This window comes from Desmodus rotundus, chromosome 6 (assembly GCF_022682495.2).
Source record: "Desmodus rotundus isolate HL8 chromosome 6, HLdesRot8A.1, whole genome shotgun sequence".
Lineage (NCBI taxonomy): Eukaryota > Metazoa > Chordata > Mammalia > Chiroptera > Phyllostomidae > Desmodus > Desmodus rotundus.
The window spans coordinates 43,105,765-43,125,696 of NC_071392.1; the positions used below are offsets into that span (position 1 = coordinate 43,105,765).

The 19,932-nt window shown below is 36.9% G+C and overlaps 1 protein-coding gene, 1 non-coding gene and 1 pseudogene across 2 annotated transcripts in view; 1 reads left to right on the forward strand and 2 right to left on the reverse strand.

The window, feature by feature from the left end:
- The window catches only part of MAGI2 (membrane associated guanylate kinase, WW and PDZ domain containing 2), a 1,366,741-nt gene that overhangs the window by 802,560 nt on the left and 544,249 nt on the right, over window positions 1-19,932 (forward strand).
- On the reverse strand, window positions 2,753-6,268 carry LOC112302176 (nucleoside diphosphate kinase B pseudogene; annotated as a pseudogene).
- Window positions 14,701-14,807, reverse strand: LOC112303662 (U6 spliceosomal RNA). The gene has a single exon (XR_002974675.2). It is a non-coding gene; the product is annotated as a U6 spliceosomal RNA (small nuclear RNA).

Here is a 19,932-nt window from a genome sequence, read left to right on the forward strand (position 1 = left end):
GAGAGGATTGAAATGGTTATTGCTTCAATGGATTAGGGGCATTCTGGTTTATATCACAAACTAGATTTTGAGTGGCTTTTTTTTCATTTTTTAAATTAAATTTATTTGGGTGACATTGGTTAATAAGATCACATAGGTTTGAAATGTAGATTTCTATGGCACATGAATAGTATATTGCATTATGTGCCCGCTACCCAAAGTCAAACCATCTTCCATCACCATATATTCATCCCTCTTTACCCCCACCAACCCCATACTCCCCTCCAGTAACCGTCATACTGTTATCTGTGTCTATGAGTTTCAGTTTTATATCTCACATACAAGTGAAATCACATGATTCTTAGTTTCTACTGACGGACTTGTTTCACTTGGCATAATATTCTCAAGGTCCATCCATGTTCTCACAAATGGTAGTATTTCATCTTTTTCTTATAGCTGAGTAGTATTTCATTGTATTTATGTAGCACATCTTTTTCCAGTCCTCTGTTGAAGGGCAGTTTGGTTGTCTCCATGTCTTGGCCACCAACAATAGTGCTGCAATGAACATAGGGATGCATGTATCTTTGCAAATGAATGTTTTTGAGTTTTTTGGGTAGAAACCTAGAAAAAGAATTTCTGAGTCATATGGTAACTCTAGTCTCATTTTTTTTGGAAGAATAGCCATACTGTTTCCCATAGTAATTGTTCCAGTTTACATCCCCACCAGCTGTGAATAATGCTCCTTTTCCTCCACAACCTCTCCAACCTTGTTATTAACTGTCTTGTTGATAATAGCCATTCTAAGAAGTGTGAAGTGGTACCTCATTGTAGTTTTGATTTGCATTTCCTTAATAGCTAGTGAAGTTGTGCATTTTTTAATATATCTGTTGGCCATTTGTATATCTTCTTGGGAGAAGTGTTCAGGTCCTCTAACCATTTTTTTTGGTCCACATTCAAGTATGTTTTTTCATTGCTTGAGAGAAAGAAAAAGGAAGGGAGGAAGAGGGAGAGAGGAAGGGAAAGAGAAACATCCATACAAGAGAGAAGCAGAGGTTGGTTGCTTCCTGTCCATGCCCAGACCAGGAACTGTACAGGACTGGACCAGGACCAAATCTGCAATGCATACCGTCACAAAGGGTAACATTTTATTCTTCTTTTACAGTCAAGTAGTATTCCATTGTGTAAATGTTCCATAGCTGTTTTATCCACTCACCTACTGATGGACGCTTGGGTTGCTTCCATACCTTCACAATTATAAATAACGCTGCAATAAACATAAGGGTACTTATGTTCTTTGGAATGAATGTTTTGGCTTTTTGTGAATATATTCCCAGAAGTGGGATACCTCGGTGAAGTGGGATATCTGGGTCAAAACACAGATCCATTTTTAATTATTTGAAACGTCTCCATACTGCTTTCTGCAGTGGCTGTACCAGTCTGCATTCCACCAACGGTGCAAAGGGGTTCCCCTTTCTCCACATCCTCACTGGCACTTGTTGTTTGTTGATTTATTGATAGCCATTCTGACAGGTGTGAGATGATATCTCATTGTGGTTTTAATTTGGATTTCTCTGAAGATTAGTGACATTGAGTATCTTTTCACATGTATACTAGCCATCTGTATGTCATCTTTGGAGAAGTGTCTATTTAGGTCCTTTGCCTAAATTTTATATGCTTTATTTGCTTTTTTGGTGTTGAGTTTTGTAAGTTCTTCATAAATTTTGGATATTAACTTCTTGTCAGATATATCGGCGAATATGTTCTCCCATTCTGTGGGTTGTCTATCTGTTTTATTGATGACTTCTTTGCTGAGCAAAACATTTTATTTTGACACAGTCCCATTTGTTTATTTTTTCTTTTGTTTCCCTTGAGGGAGAGATATATCCAATAAAAAATTGCTACAAGCAATGTCTGAGATTTTGCTGCACATATTTTCTTCAATCATTTTTATGATTTGGGGTCTAACATTTAAATCTTTGATCCATTTTGAATTTATATTTGTGTGCAGTGTAAGAAGGTAGTCTAGTTTCATTTTCCTGCAATAGTTGTCCAATTTTCCCATCACCATTTATTAAATAAACTATCTTTAGCCCATTTTTTGTGCTTGCTTCCTCTGTCAAATATTAATTGACTATAAAGGTGTGGGCATATTTCTGGGCTCTCTATTCTGTTCCATTGATCTATGTGTCTGTTTTTATGCCAGTACCATGCTGTTTTGATTACTGTGGCCTTATAGTACAGTTTGATATTAGGGTCAATCTGTACTATAAAGCATGATTCCTCCAACTTTGTTCTTTTTCAGGATCACTGTTACTACGCAGGACCTTTTGTTGTTCCATACACATTTTTGAAATATTTGTTCTAGTTCTGTGAAATATATTATTGGAATCTAGATAGGAATTGTGTTGAATCTACAGATTGCTTTGGTTAGTATGGACATTTTAATTATATTAATTCTTGCTATCCATGAACATGGTATGTGCTTCCACTTATTTGTGTATTCTTCTCTTTCTTCAGTGTCTTATAATTTTCCAAGTACATACCTTTCACATCCTTGGTTAGGTTTATTCCTAAGTATATCATTATTTTTGTAGCAATTGTGAAAAGGACTGTTTTCTTTTTTTTTTCTCCCCCCAGTTTCCAAAGGCTTTATTGGTAAATGTACTTTAGAAAACAAAGATCGATCCTATTGCTTCCAAGACAATGGAATGGACAGCTGTGTCCAGGGAAATATCCAAGTGGAGCCAAAGGGGACTGATGCTTTGTCCACCCCTTATTCATAGATCCAGTCAAAAGTGCAAGACTTGTAGGAAACCAGTTCTTCAGGCTTAAACCGTAGGCTGATTTCTCTCTCAGCACTTTTTACTGAATCGCTGCCATGAATGATGTTCCTATCAACTTGAATGCAAAAGTCTCCGTGAATGGTGCCTGGCTTAGAATCTGCTGGATTGGTCTCCCCCAAGCATCATCCTCCCTGTCTTCACCACATTCAGCCCCTGCCAGACCATGGCCACCACAGGCCCTGAGTTCATGTACCTCACCAGCCCAGGGTAGAACGGGCGATCTTTCAGGTCAATGTAGTGCACTTTTAGGAGTTCATTAGAGGCCCTTAGGAACTTAATGGCCAGGAGGTGGAACCCCTTATGCTCAAAGTGCTTGATGATTTTGCCCATAAGGCCGCGCTGCGCACCATCTGGCTTGATGGCAATGAAGGTGCACTCTGTGTTGGCCGGGTCCAAGAAGCGGGCGGGTTGGCGGCGGCTGCGCTGTGCTGCTGAGCCAGAGCCAGGACTGTTTTCTTAATTTCCCTTTCTGTTAGTTCATTATTGGCATATAAAAATGCAACTGATATCTGGATATTAGTTTTGTATTGGGCTACTTTGCTGAATTCATTCATCAGTTCCAGTAGTTTATTGGTGGAATCTTTGGGGTTCTCTATGTACAATATCATGTCATCTGCAAATAATGATAGTTTTGCTTCTTCCTTTTCAATTTGGATGCCTTTTATTTCTTCTTGTCTGATTGTTGTGGCTAGGATTTCCAGTACTATGTTGAATAAGGGAGGTGAAAGTGGATATCCCTGTCTTTTTCCTCATCTTAAGGGAAACACTTGCAGTTTTTGCCCATTGAATATGATGTTGGCACTGGGTTTGTCATATATGGCCTTTATTATATTCAGGTATGTTCCCTATAATCCCACTTTGCTGAGAGTTTTTATCAAAAATGGGTGCTGGATTTTATCAAATGTTTTTTTCTGTATCTATTGATATGACCATGTGGTGTTTATCCTTCATTTTGGTTATGTGGTGCATCACATTCATTGATTTGCAAATGTTGTACCAACCTTGCATTACCAGAATAAATCCCACTTGATCATGGTGTATGGTTTTTTTTTGATGCATTGCTGTATTTGGTTTGCTGATATTTTGTTGAATATTTTAGTGTCTATGTTTATCAATGATACTGACCTGTAAGTTTTTTCTTTGTAGAGTTTTTATCTTGTTTTGGAATTAGAATAATGCCAGCCTAGTAAAAAGATTTTGGGAGCCTCCCCTCCTCTTGAATTTTGTGAAATAGTTTGAAAAGGAGAAGTGTTAGTTCTTCCTGGAATGTTTGGCAAAATTCACCCATGAAGTCATCCGGCCTAGGACTTTTGTTTGTTGGGAGTTTTTTTATTACTACTTCAAATTCACTAGGTATAATCTGTCTATTCAGATTCTCTGATTCTTCCCGATTTTGTTCTGGAAGATTTTGTTTTTCTCTGAATTCATCTATTTCATCCAGGTTTCCAAGTTTGTTGGCATATAGTTATTCATAGTATTTTCTTAACAATCGTTGTTATTTCTTTGAAGTCAGTTGTTTATTCTACTTTTTCATTTCTGATTTTATTTATTTGGGTCCATTGTCTTTTTTTCTTGATGGTCTGATTAAAGGTTTGTCAGTCTTGCTTATCTTTTCAAAGAACCAGCTCTGGGATTCATTGATACCTTGTATTCTTTCTTTAGACTCTATTTTGTTTATTCCCACTTTGATATTTATTTCCTTCCTTCTATTCACTGTAGGCTTTGTTGTTGTTTTTCAAGTTTCTTTAAGTGTGAAGTTCCATTGTTTATTTGAGCTTTCTCTTGTTTTTTGAGATAGGTCTGTATAGCTATGAATTTCTCTCTTAAGATTGCTTTCCCAGTGTCCCACAGATTTTGGATTGTTGTGTCCTCATTTACATTTGTTTCAAGGGAAGTTTTGATTTCTTCCTTGATCTTGTTGTTGACCCAATCATTGTTTAATAACATGATATTTACCTTTCATGTCTTTGCATGTTTTTCAGTGTTCTTGTGATTGATTTCTAGTTTCATAGCATTGTGGTCAGAGAAGATAAGCATTAATTGAGTAAACTATCTTTAGCCCATTGTATGTGCTTGCTTCCTCTGTTAAATATTAATTGACTATAAAGGTGTGGGTATATTTCTGTGCTCTCTATTCTGTTCCATTGATCTATGTGTCTGTTTTTATGCCAGTACCATGCTGTTTTGATTACTGTGGCCTTATAGTAGAGTTTGATATTAAGTAGCATGATAAGATTTCAGTCTTCTTAAATTTATGGAGACTTGTTTTGTATCCTAATATGTGGTGTATCCCAGAAAGTGTTCCATGTGCCCTTGAAAAGTGTGTGTATTCTGCTGCTTTGGGGTGAAATGCTCTAAAGATAGCAATTAAATTCGTTTCATCTAGTGTGTCATTTAAGGCCCTTATCTCCTTGTTGATTTTCTGCTGGAATATCTATCCACTAAAGTCAATGGAGTGTTAAAGTCTCTGACCATAACTGTATTTCTGTGGATCTCTTCCTCTATGTCCATCAAGATTTGCTCCATATATTTAGGTGTCCCTATGTTGGGTGGGTAAATGTTTACTAGGGTTATATCCTCTTGTAAGATTGTTCCCTTTATCATTATGTAGTGTCTTTCTTTTTCTCTTACTATAGCCTTGGTTTTAAAGTCTATTTTGTCAGATATAGGTACTGAAACTCCAGCTTTTTTTTACTTTCCATTTGCATGAAATATTTTTTTCCGTGCCTTTTAGTCTGTGTGTATCTTTCTATCTGAGGTGGGTCTCTTGGAGGCAGCATACTTATGGGTCTTGTTTTCTTAACCATTCAGCTACACTATGTTTTTTGATTGGAGGATTTAAGCTATTTACATTTAAAGTGATTATTGATAGATTCATATTTGGTGCCATTTTATTGTTAGACTATTTTCCTCAGGTTTTTTTTTCCTTCTCTTTCTTTTCTTTTTCTAATTAAAGTAAGCCCTTTAACATTTCTTGCAGTACTGGTTTGTTTTTAACAAACTCCTTTAGCTTTTTCTTGTCTTGGAAGCTCCTTATTTCTCCTTCAATATTAAATAATAGTCTTGCTGGGTAAAGTAGCCTTGATTGTAGGTCCTTGCTTTTCATCCGCTTGAATATTTCATGCCACCTCCTTCTGGCCTGAATCGTTTCTTTTGAAAATACATATGACAGTCTACTTGGTGCTCCCTTTTATGTAACTACCTGCTTTTCTCTTGGGGATTTCAGGATTTCCTCCTTGACTTTAAGCCTTGTCATTTTTAATATAGGCCTCTTTGGGTCCAACTTGTTTGGGACTCTCTAAAATTCCTGAACTTGTGTGTGTTGTTCCTTCACTATATTTAGGAATTTTTCCAGTCATTATTTCTTCAAATAGCTTCTCAATCCCTTGCTTGCTCTCTTCTTCTCCTTCTGGTACTTCCATGATGCAGCTTTTCTTATACTTCATGTTGTCCAAAATGTTTCTTAAGCTCTCCTCATTTTTTTAAATTCTTTTTTTCTTTTTGTTACTCTGCCTGGGTGTTTTTTGCTACCTTGTCTTCCAAATCACTGATTCGATCCTCTGCTTCATCTAATGTACTTCTTATTCCTTCCAATGTGTTATTTATTTCAGATATTGCATTCTTTAGTTCTGACTGGTGCTTTTTTATGGTTTCCATGTCTTTTTTTTCATGCTGTTGAGTATCTGTGTAATCATTACTCTAAACACTCTGTCTGATATATTGATTGGCTCCATTTCATCTAGTCTTCTTCTGGAGAATTCTCTTGTTCTTTCATTTGGGGTCTGTTTCTTTGTCTTCCTATTTTGGCTGCTTCTTTGTATTTTCTGCCTTAGTTGTAAAACTAGTCAATGATATAGCCTTAAGCTGTAATCAGCAGCCAGCCTTATACACCATGGGGTGGGGTAAAGTAATTCCTGCAGGCAGGACTATTGCTTTCCCTCAGCCTGATGCCATTTGCAGAGGAGTCCCCTGCCCAAGAAAGATGGCTTTTTTAGTATGGGGATGACTCAGCGCAAGGACACTGGTAGCTGTTTCTTCAGTTCTCTCCCCATAGCCACTAACCCCAGACTCTTCTCAAGTGTCCATAGTCCATTCTGCCCTCCCTCTGTCAAAGCCCAGGGTAAGTGGCTGCAAACCAAATTTTGTGTGTTGGCCTCTTAAAAGGCTCTCTGCATTAGCAGGTTTCTCTCCCTGGCAGACAGAAACCCTGCTTCTTTTCACACGTGGGTGTCATCTGGGTTTCTTTCTGGTTCTGATGCTGTAGTTTAGGAAGCCCAGTGTGGGTTTTAGACCCAATACTCAATATCCTTCCAAAACTTCAGCTGCCACTTGTGGGAGCCCAGCCAACCCTCTCTCACCTCCTTTTCACTCCCCACAGTCTCCTTGTGATGGAGTGGTTTCTGCTGTCTGTCCTTGGTTATAAGGATTCTCTCCTGCTACTGTTCAGTTAGTTATTTAGGATGATTTCTCTACAATTTAGTTGTAATTCCATATTGGTCCTAGGAGGAGGTTAGTGTGGCCTCCACCTGCTCCTCTGCCATCTTGAATCTAATCTTCTTTATTAATTTTGTTTGGATGGATCTATCTAGAGCTGTCAATATGTTCCCTACTATGTTTTTTTTTTTTTTGTCAGTTTTTCCCTTTACTTCTGTTAGTAGTTGTTTTATATATTTTGGTGCCCCCTGACTGGGCACATATATATTGGGAAGTGTTATGTCTTCTTGATGTAGTGTTCCCTTTATCATTATAGAACGCCCATTTTTGTCTCTCGTCATGCCTGCTTTTCTATGGATTTTATTTGCTCAGAGAATCATTTTCCACCCTTTCACTTTGAATCTATCTTTGTCTTTGCAGTGTAAATGTGTCTCCAGAAGGCAGCATATGGTTGGATTTTGTTTTTTGATCCAATCTGGTGCTCTCTACTTTTTTGTTGGTGAATTCAGGCCATTTACATTTAAGGTGATTAGTGATGAATGAGAATTTCCTATAGCCATTTTATCTTTTGTTTTCTGGTATCTGTGTGCCTCCATTGGTTCTTTCCCTTTGTGTTTCTGTCGTTTGTTTTGGTTTGGTGATATTCCATATTTCTTTACTCCATTTCCTTCTTTTTTAAGCTATGTGTCTCAGTTATGTGTGTGTGTATGTGTGTAGTAACATTTGGGTTTATGAAAAAGATAGTTTCATGTATCTAGTAGTTGGTTTTTTATGCATCTGATTTCCATCCTACTTTGCAAATTCAGGCCTTTATTCCCTCCCCTTTTTATGTTTCTGTTGTCACAAATTATCACCTTTTATGCTGTAAGTGTATTGGTGATCTAACTCAGAGTTTTGTAACCATTTGTTCCTTATTACTTATTCTCTTGAGTATTTCCTGCAATGGAGGTCTTCTGATGATAAATTCCCTCAGCTTCTGTATGTCTAGAAAAGTCTTTATTTTTTTTATATCTAAAGGATAACTTTGCTACATATTTATTTTGGCTGATAATTTCTTTCTTTCAGTAGTTGGAATATTTGGTTCCACTTTCTTCTCATTTGTAGTGTTTCTGCTGAGAAGTGCAATGATAACTTAATGGGCTTTCCTTTATAGGTTACTTTCCTCTCACTCCCTGGTAGCTGCAAGAATTCTATCTTTGTCATTAATTTTTGACAGTTTTAATACATTGTGTCTTGGGGAAGGCCTTTTTGGATTTGGGTAATTAGGTATTCTCTTAGCTTCTTGCATTCAAGGATTTAGCTCTTCCCATAGGTCTGGGAAGTTCTCATCGTCTATTGCTCTCCATTCCCTTCTCCTTCTTTTCTTCTTCTGGTATTCTTATTATTCTTATATTGCTCTTCCTGATGGAGTCAGGCTGTTCTTGTAGAGTTCTTTTATTTTGTTTATGCTTAAGTCTCTCTCTTCTTTTTTCTGTATCATTTCTAGATTTCTATTTCAGTGTCCCTAATTCTTTCCTTCATCTTGTTGGCTGTATTTCCTATGCTCGCTAGTTCATTGCTGATTTCTTTAATTGGGTTCTTTTGATCCAGACTTTCTGTTTGGTTCTTCATTAAAGATTCAATCTCTTTGGTAAAGTACCCATTTTGTTTGTTGATTTGTTTTCTGAGCTCATTAAATTGCATATCTCTTTTCTTGGGTCTTGTTGAGTTTTTTTTTAGAACTGCAATCTTGAATTCTCTGTAATTTAAGTTACATATTTCCATGTTATTAAATTGATTTTCTGGAGATGTTCATTTTATTTCTGAGATGCCTCATTACCTTGGATATTCATTGTATTTTATGGACTCCTTCTACATCTAGGCATCTATGTATGAATGGCATTTCTCTAGTAGATTGATACAAAGTCTTACTGTTATTTTCCAGGAGGAGGTGCTGCATTGCAAGCTTTTTAACTCTCTTGCACATCTCTGGCTTTTCAGATTTCCACAGGGTGGTGGAAAATGGGCTGTGCTCCCTGGGAAGGTGGGTTGGGTGTCTCCACTGTGATCCAGTCACCCTTATCCCAGGGTACCAAACATGGGGAAATGTGGTGGGTGATATGACTCTAAATCTATGAAATCCAAATGCTTTCCTCTGCAGTGTAGCTGTAATGCATAGGGATGGGATGAATTGAGGAAGTCAGGATGCTTATTTTGTTGCTTTGTGCTGCTGGCAACGGTGACCAGTGAACCTTTGCGATGTCCCCCTGTGCCTCCACCTGAACCTGGGATTCATCACAGCATGAGCCTGTCACTCAGGGGAAAAGTGATTCTGTAGTACCAGTTCTTGGATTTGCAGATAATGTACTCTGCAACCCAACATGAAGGGTACAGGGAGGTGATCTCTGGGATGTTATGGGAAAGTGGTCAAGCTCCATGGCTTTATTTCTCTGTCTGGAATTACAATTGCCAGAAAACCAAGGCTGCACCTCTGTGCTTCACCCCTGCCAAGGTCACTTGGCTCAGCTGCAGCTTATATTGCTCACTTCTGCAAGAATGCTCACCAAATCTCTTTTCTCCTCCCTAGATGAAGGGAGTCCCAGCCACAGCTTGATTCCTTCTCTCTCTGGGCAGAGCACCACTGTGAGCTCCTAGCTGCAGGGTGCATCGCTGGCTTGTCTCAGCTTTTCCCCAGTTCTCTCCACCTCCCTGGTGTTCTCCCACTTGCCCACCTTTAGATGTTTCAATGCACTGGTATCTCACACATATTTGTGCATTGAACAGGGAATTCTTTGTTGAATTATAGATGTTCAAATTGTTGAAACTTCTAGGGGAGAAGCCAAGGGGATCTCTCATGCTGTGATTCCTCTGATGTCACTTCCAAGAACTTGATTGGCTTTTTATGCAGATATTAAAATAATTTTGATGAATGTAAAAATATGTACTCAAAGTATACATAAGTAGAAATGGATAATGAAAAGATAAGAAGTCAGATTTTTAATAAATCACAAGGAGAATAGTCATATGCAAACCTTTATTTCAAAAATTTGGTTTTTACTTGAATATATTTTAGTGGTGTGCATGCAACACTTATATTTCAGTATTTTAACTGTTACATATTATGTTTGTATTGATTTAATTATACCAAATCCATATTTTCAGCTGAGATCTCTCCTAAACTCCTGACCTATGAATCCATTGCCTTCCTCAAATCTCTACTTGAAAGTCCCATAAGAATTCAACTCAATATGTTTGAAACTAGCTCATTGTTTCTTCCAAACTTCACCTGTGATACTTTCCCTCCCTGTGAATGGTACCTGGCTTCCCAAGCTAAAAATGTCTTTATATACTTTATTTTTACTTCTCCTTTACTACAAATAAGCAAACACTATATCCTGGCACAGTTGTACTTCCTAAGTTATTCTTCCAAGATGTGTACTTTTCCAATCTCACTTTCCAATATCTTGCCTAATTTAGGTGATGAGATTCTTTATCTAAATCAAAAGCCAACTAGTTTCTCTGTTTCCTTACTTGCCACTTCATAATTTGTTCTCTACACTACAACCAGAGTGATATTTCTCTAGTACTAATCTAATCCTTCACTGCCTTGCTTAAAAAACCCTTCAGGGCTCTTCCTTGCCCTCCAGATGAAGTTCAAACTCCTAGATAAAGTTTATCTCACCCGCCTGTCCTCTGCAGTGTCATGTCATCTCCTCCACCCCTTCTTCAGATACCCAGTTTTAATCCACCGCATTCCCCCCAAGAAGCCATGCCCTCTCATAACTCAGTATTCCTCCTACTCAGACTCTTCTCACACAATCATTGCCTTATCACCTTTCATTACCAAACTAACTTCTTCTACTTTTCGGGACTCTACTTAAAGGCCACTTCACCTAGCAGCTTTCCCAATTTCCTCCTATACTTCCAGAGCTCCCTATCCTAAACTTTCTCATTGCATTCACCATACCTATTGCAGCTCTTAATTAATTTTCATGGCTTCTAGACTGTACAGTCTTTGAAAGCATATAGTTTGTTTTATTTGCCACAATACACCTAGAGTTTACTTAATTCATGAAAGGTTTTCAGCAAATATGCTTTAAATTAATGCATAAACAAATTTAGTTATTTAATGTTAAATAATTCTTCTTTGAAGGCAATCCTAGGAAGACAGTTAAGTCCAAAATAATTTAATGTTTAGAAGTGAGTTTTAGAACATACTGTTTTTTGTATTCTCTATCTGTTAACATGGTGAAAATTGAATAAAAAGAAAGATGTCATGCATCCATTTTTCTTTTCTTTGGTTATTAAATAGACATGAAAATTTTACCAAGTAGATGATTCTATATGAGGGAGAAAAATGGTGTCAGATATCATAAAGATTTTAGGAATATTGAGTCGAAGATTCTAGAAGCAACATTATGAAGATATAGTCAAGCAAAACCAAATAGCTTGTTCTCAAACCCCTACTTTAATAAATGTCAATTTAACCATTAAGAAACCAAGTTATCCAATATCAATTGCATTTACAGTTAAATACAGATGGGAAGTGTAAGAACAGTTTATGTATCTCAAGAGTCTACCAATATTTAAGCCATTTAATGATGTGTGAGTGAACTTTATCTTTTATTGTGATATCTCAGAGGATGTCAATTCAGCTATTTTATGTAAAACATTGTTACAAAAATCTATCAGGTTATCAATAATCTTGGAATGTATCACAATATTAAATAAAAATACCAAAATATGTGATTCTCAGACTAGACTATGCCCAGGAATTGCTCACTGCTACAGAATAAACTTGTTGGTTTTTACATAACTAATTATCATCATATCTCCTCTCTTACCAGTATAGTTTTCAGGTTTGTATCTTTGAACGGCTTCTTCTCTACCATCAACTCAGGAACAATTCCTACTTAACAAATTTTCTGTCAGACTTTTATTGCTTCTTAAAACAGGCATTTCCCTTATGTGGTAGTTTTTCAACCTTTTTTTAACTTCTCCACACAAGAAAGTTATATTCACATGACCACACTCGTGGACACACCAATTTCTGGCTGCAGTATAGCTTAAAATAGGCTCTGTACAATTCTATGGGGGTTAGTTTATACTCCACTTTAACTCCCTGTTACATGATACAGTCATCCAAAAAGATGTTATGACACCTCAGCTGAACACTGCTACAATATTGGACACTGGGCTGAGGTCAGAATTTTGTGATGACATTTGGATGGCAATCAGGGCTTTGAAAGTGGTTGGTAAATAAGAAGAAAGAATGTAGTTTATTATTCTTCCTCAATATACTGTCACAGTAACTTGCTAAAAGGCATGTTTAGATATCATCTGCAATATGGCTTTTAAATTGAAAGTATTTTGGAGTCAAAACTAATAAAACCAAGAGGCTTCCTGCCAAGGTGTACCTGAGAAATATAGACTGTTCATGGAATGAGCATGGGGTTCAAAGTTAGAAACGGATTTTCATCCCAGTGTTAATCCATTACTAACTCTAAAAAAGTCTTTTGCTCTGTTCCCATAGTACTTAGCCCACATCCTTGAAACAGCCTTCAACACCATTGTATTGTATCTGTTTTTCCCTCCAGCTTGGAAGTTCTTGGGGCCAGACGACTGATGATGGTCTTCTTGTGTCCCCAGAATCTACTACTGAATTGACCACCAATGCCTAAATGAAATGAACTATAGTCTATTCCCTGGACTCAATTCCTTTTCTCTAATACCTTAACTCACTGGTGTGACATCTTCCCAGTTCTCTCCTTCTTTCCCCCTTCTCTCATTCCCTCCCTCTATCCTTCCTTCCTTCCTCCCTTCCTTCCTTCCTTCCATTCTTCCTTCCTTCCTTCCTCCCTTCCTTCCTTCCTTCCTTCCTAATACAGATATTTTTTGAGCAATTGTTCTGTTCTGGGAACTTAGGTTGCATCATTGAACTAGACAAAGTCCCTGTCCTTATGGAACTTATTTTCTAATAGGGAAAAGTCTTGTTTTTGATCCTGATTCACACATATTCTTTTTGATATCTACCCATAATCCACTAAAGGAGAGCTGAATTACAAAGATACTCTGGAGTTATAATCCCTCTGGATTTGAAGAGTCCTAGAGACAAAGAACTCTCTGAGAAGTCACTGTACTCGAGAATATTTTGATGTCTCTAACTTCATGTGCTCCTGTCTGAGAGCCTACCAACATAGTCAGGACACACAGTCAAGGTATCTTTGCTTCCCAAGACTCTACTTTTCCCTAATTTGTCACCAAGCTTTGAGTAACTCGTCACAGATCCTTCTACTTGCATTTAAATTCTCCAGTGAATGTTATTGCCTTCCAGTGAATAAAAATAAAAGTAACTCTCATTAAACTGATTGCAGTGCTAAAATATATCTCTGAGTGCATAGTTTTCTTTTGCAGAAAACAGCATAGAAATCAAATGAATTCTTATATTCTAGGTCAAACTCACATTTGATACAATCTCTCTGAAACTTACTCTTACCAGTTTAGGCAGCAGAGTGCAAACCATGAAGTTCTTTGCTTTTTAAAAGCAGTAATTAAACTTGTTAAATAAGAGTAAACAAATCTTAGCATAGGTTTAAAAAGAAAGGTAATTTCAGAAGACAGTACAATTTCTTGAACTTAATTTTATGCTGAAATCAAATACCACTTTAAATTTAGGTACAATTAAATATTTGCCTTTCCAGAAGTTATATATAGTTTCACATTAAGATAATTTGTTTTCACTCTGACTCCAAGCAGTATGGCATTAAATTGGTACAGAAAAATTATAGGAAATGTTGTCTGAAGTCTCTATCCAAATTAACCAGCACAGGATAGTAGGGACTAGAAATTATATTGTAGAATTTGAGGATATTACCTTAAAAATGACAAGCTTATATCTGAGCTTCATGATTTATCACACATACTAATAGGAGAGTCAAGAATTTTGATAAATGCCAGAGGAACATGCATGTAAAGTGGGACAAAAGTGAGAATGTTAACTAAGTACATATAATCCTATCAGTATAGTTTAAGCCAGAACTACCAAACATTTGTGAACATGTTGAAATGCAGAGTCTTAGTGTCCACCTACCCAGACCCCCTGAATTGGGATTTTCTCTGGAAATTGAAATGAAGTATTTATATCTTTAACAAGAGCAGCTACCCACAACTATTATTATTTTTTTCTATCAAAATATCAATGGTTTATTTTGGAAAAATATAACAAATAATTTAAAAGTTTACATGGAGCTACAAAAACAAAAAAAACCCTAAGGAGCCCCAAAATAAACCCATGCACATATGGCCAATTAATATTTGACAAAGAAGGTAAGAACACAAAATGGGGATGAAAAGTCAATTCTTTTTTTTTTCTTTAAACACTTAATTATTTATAGGAATGTAAAATAGGGTATAGTTCCATGTTTGATTCCTTTTTTTCCCTACATTTTAATTAAACATTTTTTTAATAAATATGGAACGCTTCACGAATTTGTGCATTATCCTTGTGCAGGGGCCATGCTAATTTTCTCTGTATCATTCCAATTTTAGTGTATGTGCTGCCGAAGTGAGCACTCAACTATTATTTTTTACTGAAGCTATAATGAACGACAGTTAAGAACAGAAGTCCTCAGGACTTGAACAATGTTTAAACTACTGGAGGTGTGGAAGTTTGGGATAATAAGAATTTGAGTATTGAAAATTGTCTTTTGCTTACTCCATTTCAAGTACAGTGTCTTCTGCTTTGGAGTTCATAGAGACACCAAACCCAAAATACTGTCTTCTGCATTCATCACCCCATTTGGAAGAAAAACAAGAGTCGGTCATCTTCAAAAGAAAGCTCACAGAAGAATTGTAAAATGCAGTTTTGATGCATCCTTTTCATTGTCATGTTATTCTGGTTCTAAAACAAAAGGCCCAAAGACGTTCCCGGGGCACCTCACATGCACATAATCCTGCCTTCAGTCTCATCTGCCCCTGGTCTGCTACTGCCACCAGACTGACAGAGATACAACTCCAAACTTGCTACTTCTGTGTTTAAAGCTGTCTGTCACTAGCTTCAAATTGTTTTTTAAACAAATGAAAATCAGGAATCTTAAGCATGACACACAAAGCCCTTAGATTGTGCACAGCCTCGGCGAAAGCAATTTCAGTTCCGCTCAGCGCGCCTGCTTTCTCAGGTCTCCAAAGCGTGAAGCGGCATTTGCGCTCCTGACAATTCGTGCAAATGTTCATGTGCTCACTGCTTAGGCAAGTAGAGTGCTGTGATTGTATGTCCTTGCCTCTTTGGATTTAAGGTTTTTTTCTCAATTGATATTTTTTCTAGTCACTATTTGTATTTGTTGTATCTTTTTTTTTCTTTCAAATGCCCTATCCTGTCATTTTTCAGTAAGTTTCTCATTTTTCCCAAACAACCACTGCAGCACCTCTGTCCTCTCCCTTCAGTCAGGGTTGCTGACTCTCTAGACCTGTTGCCCAGTTATCATCATAACTTCTGTGGTGGATATATTTTTTCTGGGTTCTGTATTTATTTTTTCTTTGGGGAGGCGGGGAGGTTCTCTTTGGTCTTATTGAAGCTCATCTTGAAGTAGATCTTGAAATAAATTTGTACTAAAATATATTTACAAGTGAAATTTCTGAGTCCTAATATGAAATGCTGCTGTCACACTCGATAGTTTTACTAGCTACAGAATTCTAAATATTTTTTCCAACTTTGAATCACTGTTGCATGTTTTATCAGTCACAGTTGCTCATCCTATTGTGATACTTATTCTTTTTTAGGTTGTTTGCTTGTTTTAATTTTTATTTTCTGTCTTCATGTTTTTAGCACTTCCTCTTCACTTTTGGTCAGGGGTCAGTGAACTTTGGCATAAGTACCAAGCTTAGCCCACATCCTGTGTTGTACATCAAGTTTTTCTGGAACACAGCCATTTACTTACATATTATTTATGGCTGTTTTGGGGCTACAATAGGAGAATGGAGTAGTTGGGATAGAAAATATGCTCTACAAAGGCTAAAGTATTTACTCCTTAACTGAAAAAGTTTGTTGACCCCTGGTCCTGGCATTCTAAAATTCACAATACATCTACATAATATTATTTTTTTAAATGTATCTGTTGTATACTTGCAGCGGATCCTTCCCTTTTCAAGATATGTTTTTCAGCTCTGGAAAATACTCTTGTTAGGTTTCCTTGCATATTTCTTACCTCAGGTTTGCTATCTATCTGAAACCCTTATTAGTCAGATATGGTATTCCTGAATTGATACTCTGAATCTCTCTATTTCCTGATAATTTCTCTCTTTGTCCCTTTGCTCTCTGATATGAGGAATTTCCTTGCTCTTATCATTCAACTCTTCAATTAAATATTTAAAAATTTTATTCATCATATTATTTTTTAATTTTCAAGAGTCTTTTCTTACTCTCTGATTTTTATTATTTTCAATATCTTTCTCATTATATTTTCCTGACTGATTTTTATGTTCTTACCATTGTTCTTTACATTTTATGTTTTAGACTTCTCTGAAAAGACGGCTCATTTTTCATAGCCTATTTATATTTAAGACTGGAGAGGCTGTGATCTCTGTCTACACATTTATAGCTTCATTTTAGAGAGACTGGGTAGGCTGCCAGCCTTAATATTTCAGGTCCCAGAAGCTTTGTTTAAGAATGATTTACCCATGTTCCAACTTCTATATCACCTTCCTGATTCTCAGGAGAGAGGTCTGTTTATTTCTTTGGCTAGAAGCTAAATGGTTGTTAGGGTTTTACCTTTAGCTTCATACATCATCTTGATCTCATTTACCCAGTGTCTTCCCAGTCCCAAGCCTCTCTGGGTTCTATCCAGCAGAAATGACACTCTCCAGCTTGCATGCAAACCTTTCTCAATGTGTTCTACTTTGTGGGTATTGGTGACTATATTATCCATTACTCTATCCATTCTACCTTCCAAAATTTTAAAGAAGTCTCTTACTCATTTTAGTTTTTATTATTGTAGATTAAAGCCTCTTTAAGTCTTTTGCAAGCCTTTCAATGAGGTCTATTTTAAGAGGGAGTCAAGACAAACACAAGCTCAAGAAACCTTCTTAAAATAGGGTAGCTGAGTCTCTCACTGATACTGTGTAAACACCTCTGAAGGCATTTTCTATATACTGTTCTCATGGCATTTCTTTGTTTCCTTCTTTCTTTTAATGTTCTACTCATTCGTGTAGACATTTTACTTCTTCGGAGGACTATAATCTGTTTGGAAATTAGTTAGATCTAGGCACACAGAGTGTCTCTTTAATAATATTCATTGGCCCGGATAACTCAGTCAACAGAGCATCATACTTTTAATAATATTCATTGAAAGAATAAATTATTGAAAATCGAGAAGCGAGGGGGGGTTCTTTTGATAAAAAGCTATAACCCATTATTTGGCTAGAGTATTGCAGGCTAAGCACCACTTATCTTCATTTTTTCCCCTAGAGATACAAATTATCCCTCGATCCTAGCAATATTCCTACCTTTGGAACAGTTCTAGGGAAAGAAATGTAAATTACCCTTAAAAGATATGTCAAGAATTTTCTTTATTTTATATACTTAACTTATAATGGAATCAGTAACTACAACTTTTCCCTTTTGGCTTAATAACCAAGGAGACCAATATAAAAAGCACTTCCTAGAGGAAACGGATAAAGGGCAAGTGGTTTGAATGGGTTTCCTGTGGTATCTAGAGTAAAGACCCACATCACTGGCAAAGGGTGATGCACTGGTTTCAGTTATTAGGAAAATCAATCATGACAAGTAATAGAAACTTCAATTTTTAGGGGAAAGCTAAGTATGAAAAACTTTCCTACTGCCTTGTGATCACCAAAGGAGCACGCTGGGAATTCATAAAGATGACTAAAGGTTCTGGAGTCATGACAGACTCCCTTGATGAGTCCCAGGACCATCTCCAGGTGTAGCCTGTTCTCTTGAAATCCTCTAGACCAGAGGACACTAAGAAGTCAATTCTCTGGAGAGGAAGAGAAGGCAATATTGGCATTTGGGGGCATTTGGCAACTCATTGGCTTGTGCTTGCATGGCTGAAACTTCAAATTACTATGCTAAATTCGGCAAGTAATTCATAATTCACATTGGTAATAAATCTATAGACCTAATAGTCTTCCTGCAAATAACTTTCTCTTTTGCCTTGTCCTAAAAAAGAAAAGTATAATTTTACCTCTGTCTTCTCTCTTCAAATTGTTCATCATTGTTTTAGTATGCACAAGTGAATTTGTGTTTTATTACCAATCTCAGTTTCCACTGTTTTCTGAATTGCAGTTTCATAGCAGTTTGTCAATATTATCTTTCTAAAAGAAACCAAGCAAACTGCCAGGACGTATTTTTAATGGTCTCCTGGTGATAATTAAAATGTCATTTATGAAATAATAGCCTGCTTGTATTACCAGACTTCAAGGAACTGCTCAGTTTTACTTAGACTGCATTGCTCTTTCCATATTGAAGACCTATAATTAAAGCAATTGAAGAATGCTATATTTCTTTAAGTGTAATAAAACTGCAGAAAATCTAGCATATACCTTCTCAGGATGGCCTCATTTGTGAAGCTGTGGAATTTAGATCACGCTCTCCATTCTTCCCTGCCAAATCTCCTACTATAGGGAAGGGTGAGGACTTAGATTCAATAAATTATTTTAATGTTGCCACCAGGAAAATATGCTTATTCCTATAATAGAGAAGTGGTGGTGTAGGGTAGCAGTATTTTGAGAGTAAAGGTAGCATAGTGGCTAAGCACACAGACTCTGCATCTATGTTGCCTGTGTCCAAATCCCAAATCCATCACTTATCAACCAGGTACATTCTCATCAAGTTGCTTAATTACCCTATTCTCAATTTGTTCTTGTGTAAAATAGGGATAACAGTCCCTCCCTCATCATGACTTTTGAAAGTCAATTGCTGTAAAATGCCTGGCACATACTAAGTAAGCACTGTGCAATTGTGAAATATCATCACCATCATCAACAACAACAATAACATCATCATTATCAAATCAGAAAAATACTCGCTCAATGAATTTTTGAGGGTCCACTTCAAAATACTCTGGTCAGACCCTGCAAAATTACCAAGGAACAGCTCTGAGGTAGGTTACAAGAAATAATGATTCTTTTTGAGTTAAGTAGGTAGGAATCTTACTATAAGAAATCGCTGGTGTGGCCTGCTGGGATGAGCTCTGTCCCAGCAGTCAGGAGGCCTGGGAATTCCAAAGTGCTCAGCTTACTGATGTTAGGCAAGTCATTTGTCCTCTGTCAGCCTCATTTTCTTTACTTGTAAAATGAGGTGTTGTACTAGATAAATTCAGAGGTACTTTTCAGCTCCAATGTCTTGTCTCTATAATCAGTTCTTTGTAAATGAAATCACATTTTGAGTGCAATGGGGAAAATTGCCACTTAAAAGAGAATACTGTGATGACTGCAAAGTGCTTTGCTATGGCAAATGCTCCCTGTTGATGCTGGCTTATAAATGTGGCTGTTCGAAACTCAAGTTTATTTACAGCCAGCACACCTATGTTGCTTTCCCACAAATGCCTGAAATGGGAAGTAAGATACTCTAATATGAGCTGCACCAAGCTTGCAGTCTTGTCTTGGCAAGGTACGAGTACACCTGAATGACGCAAGTTGTTGGAGACTAACTTAGCACCCTTCACTCCTGGAGTGTTGCCTG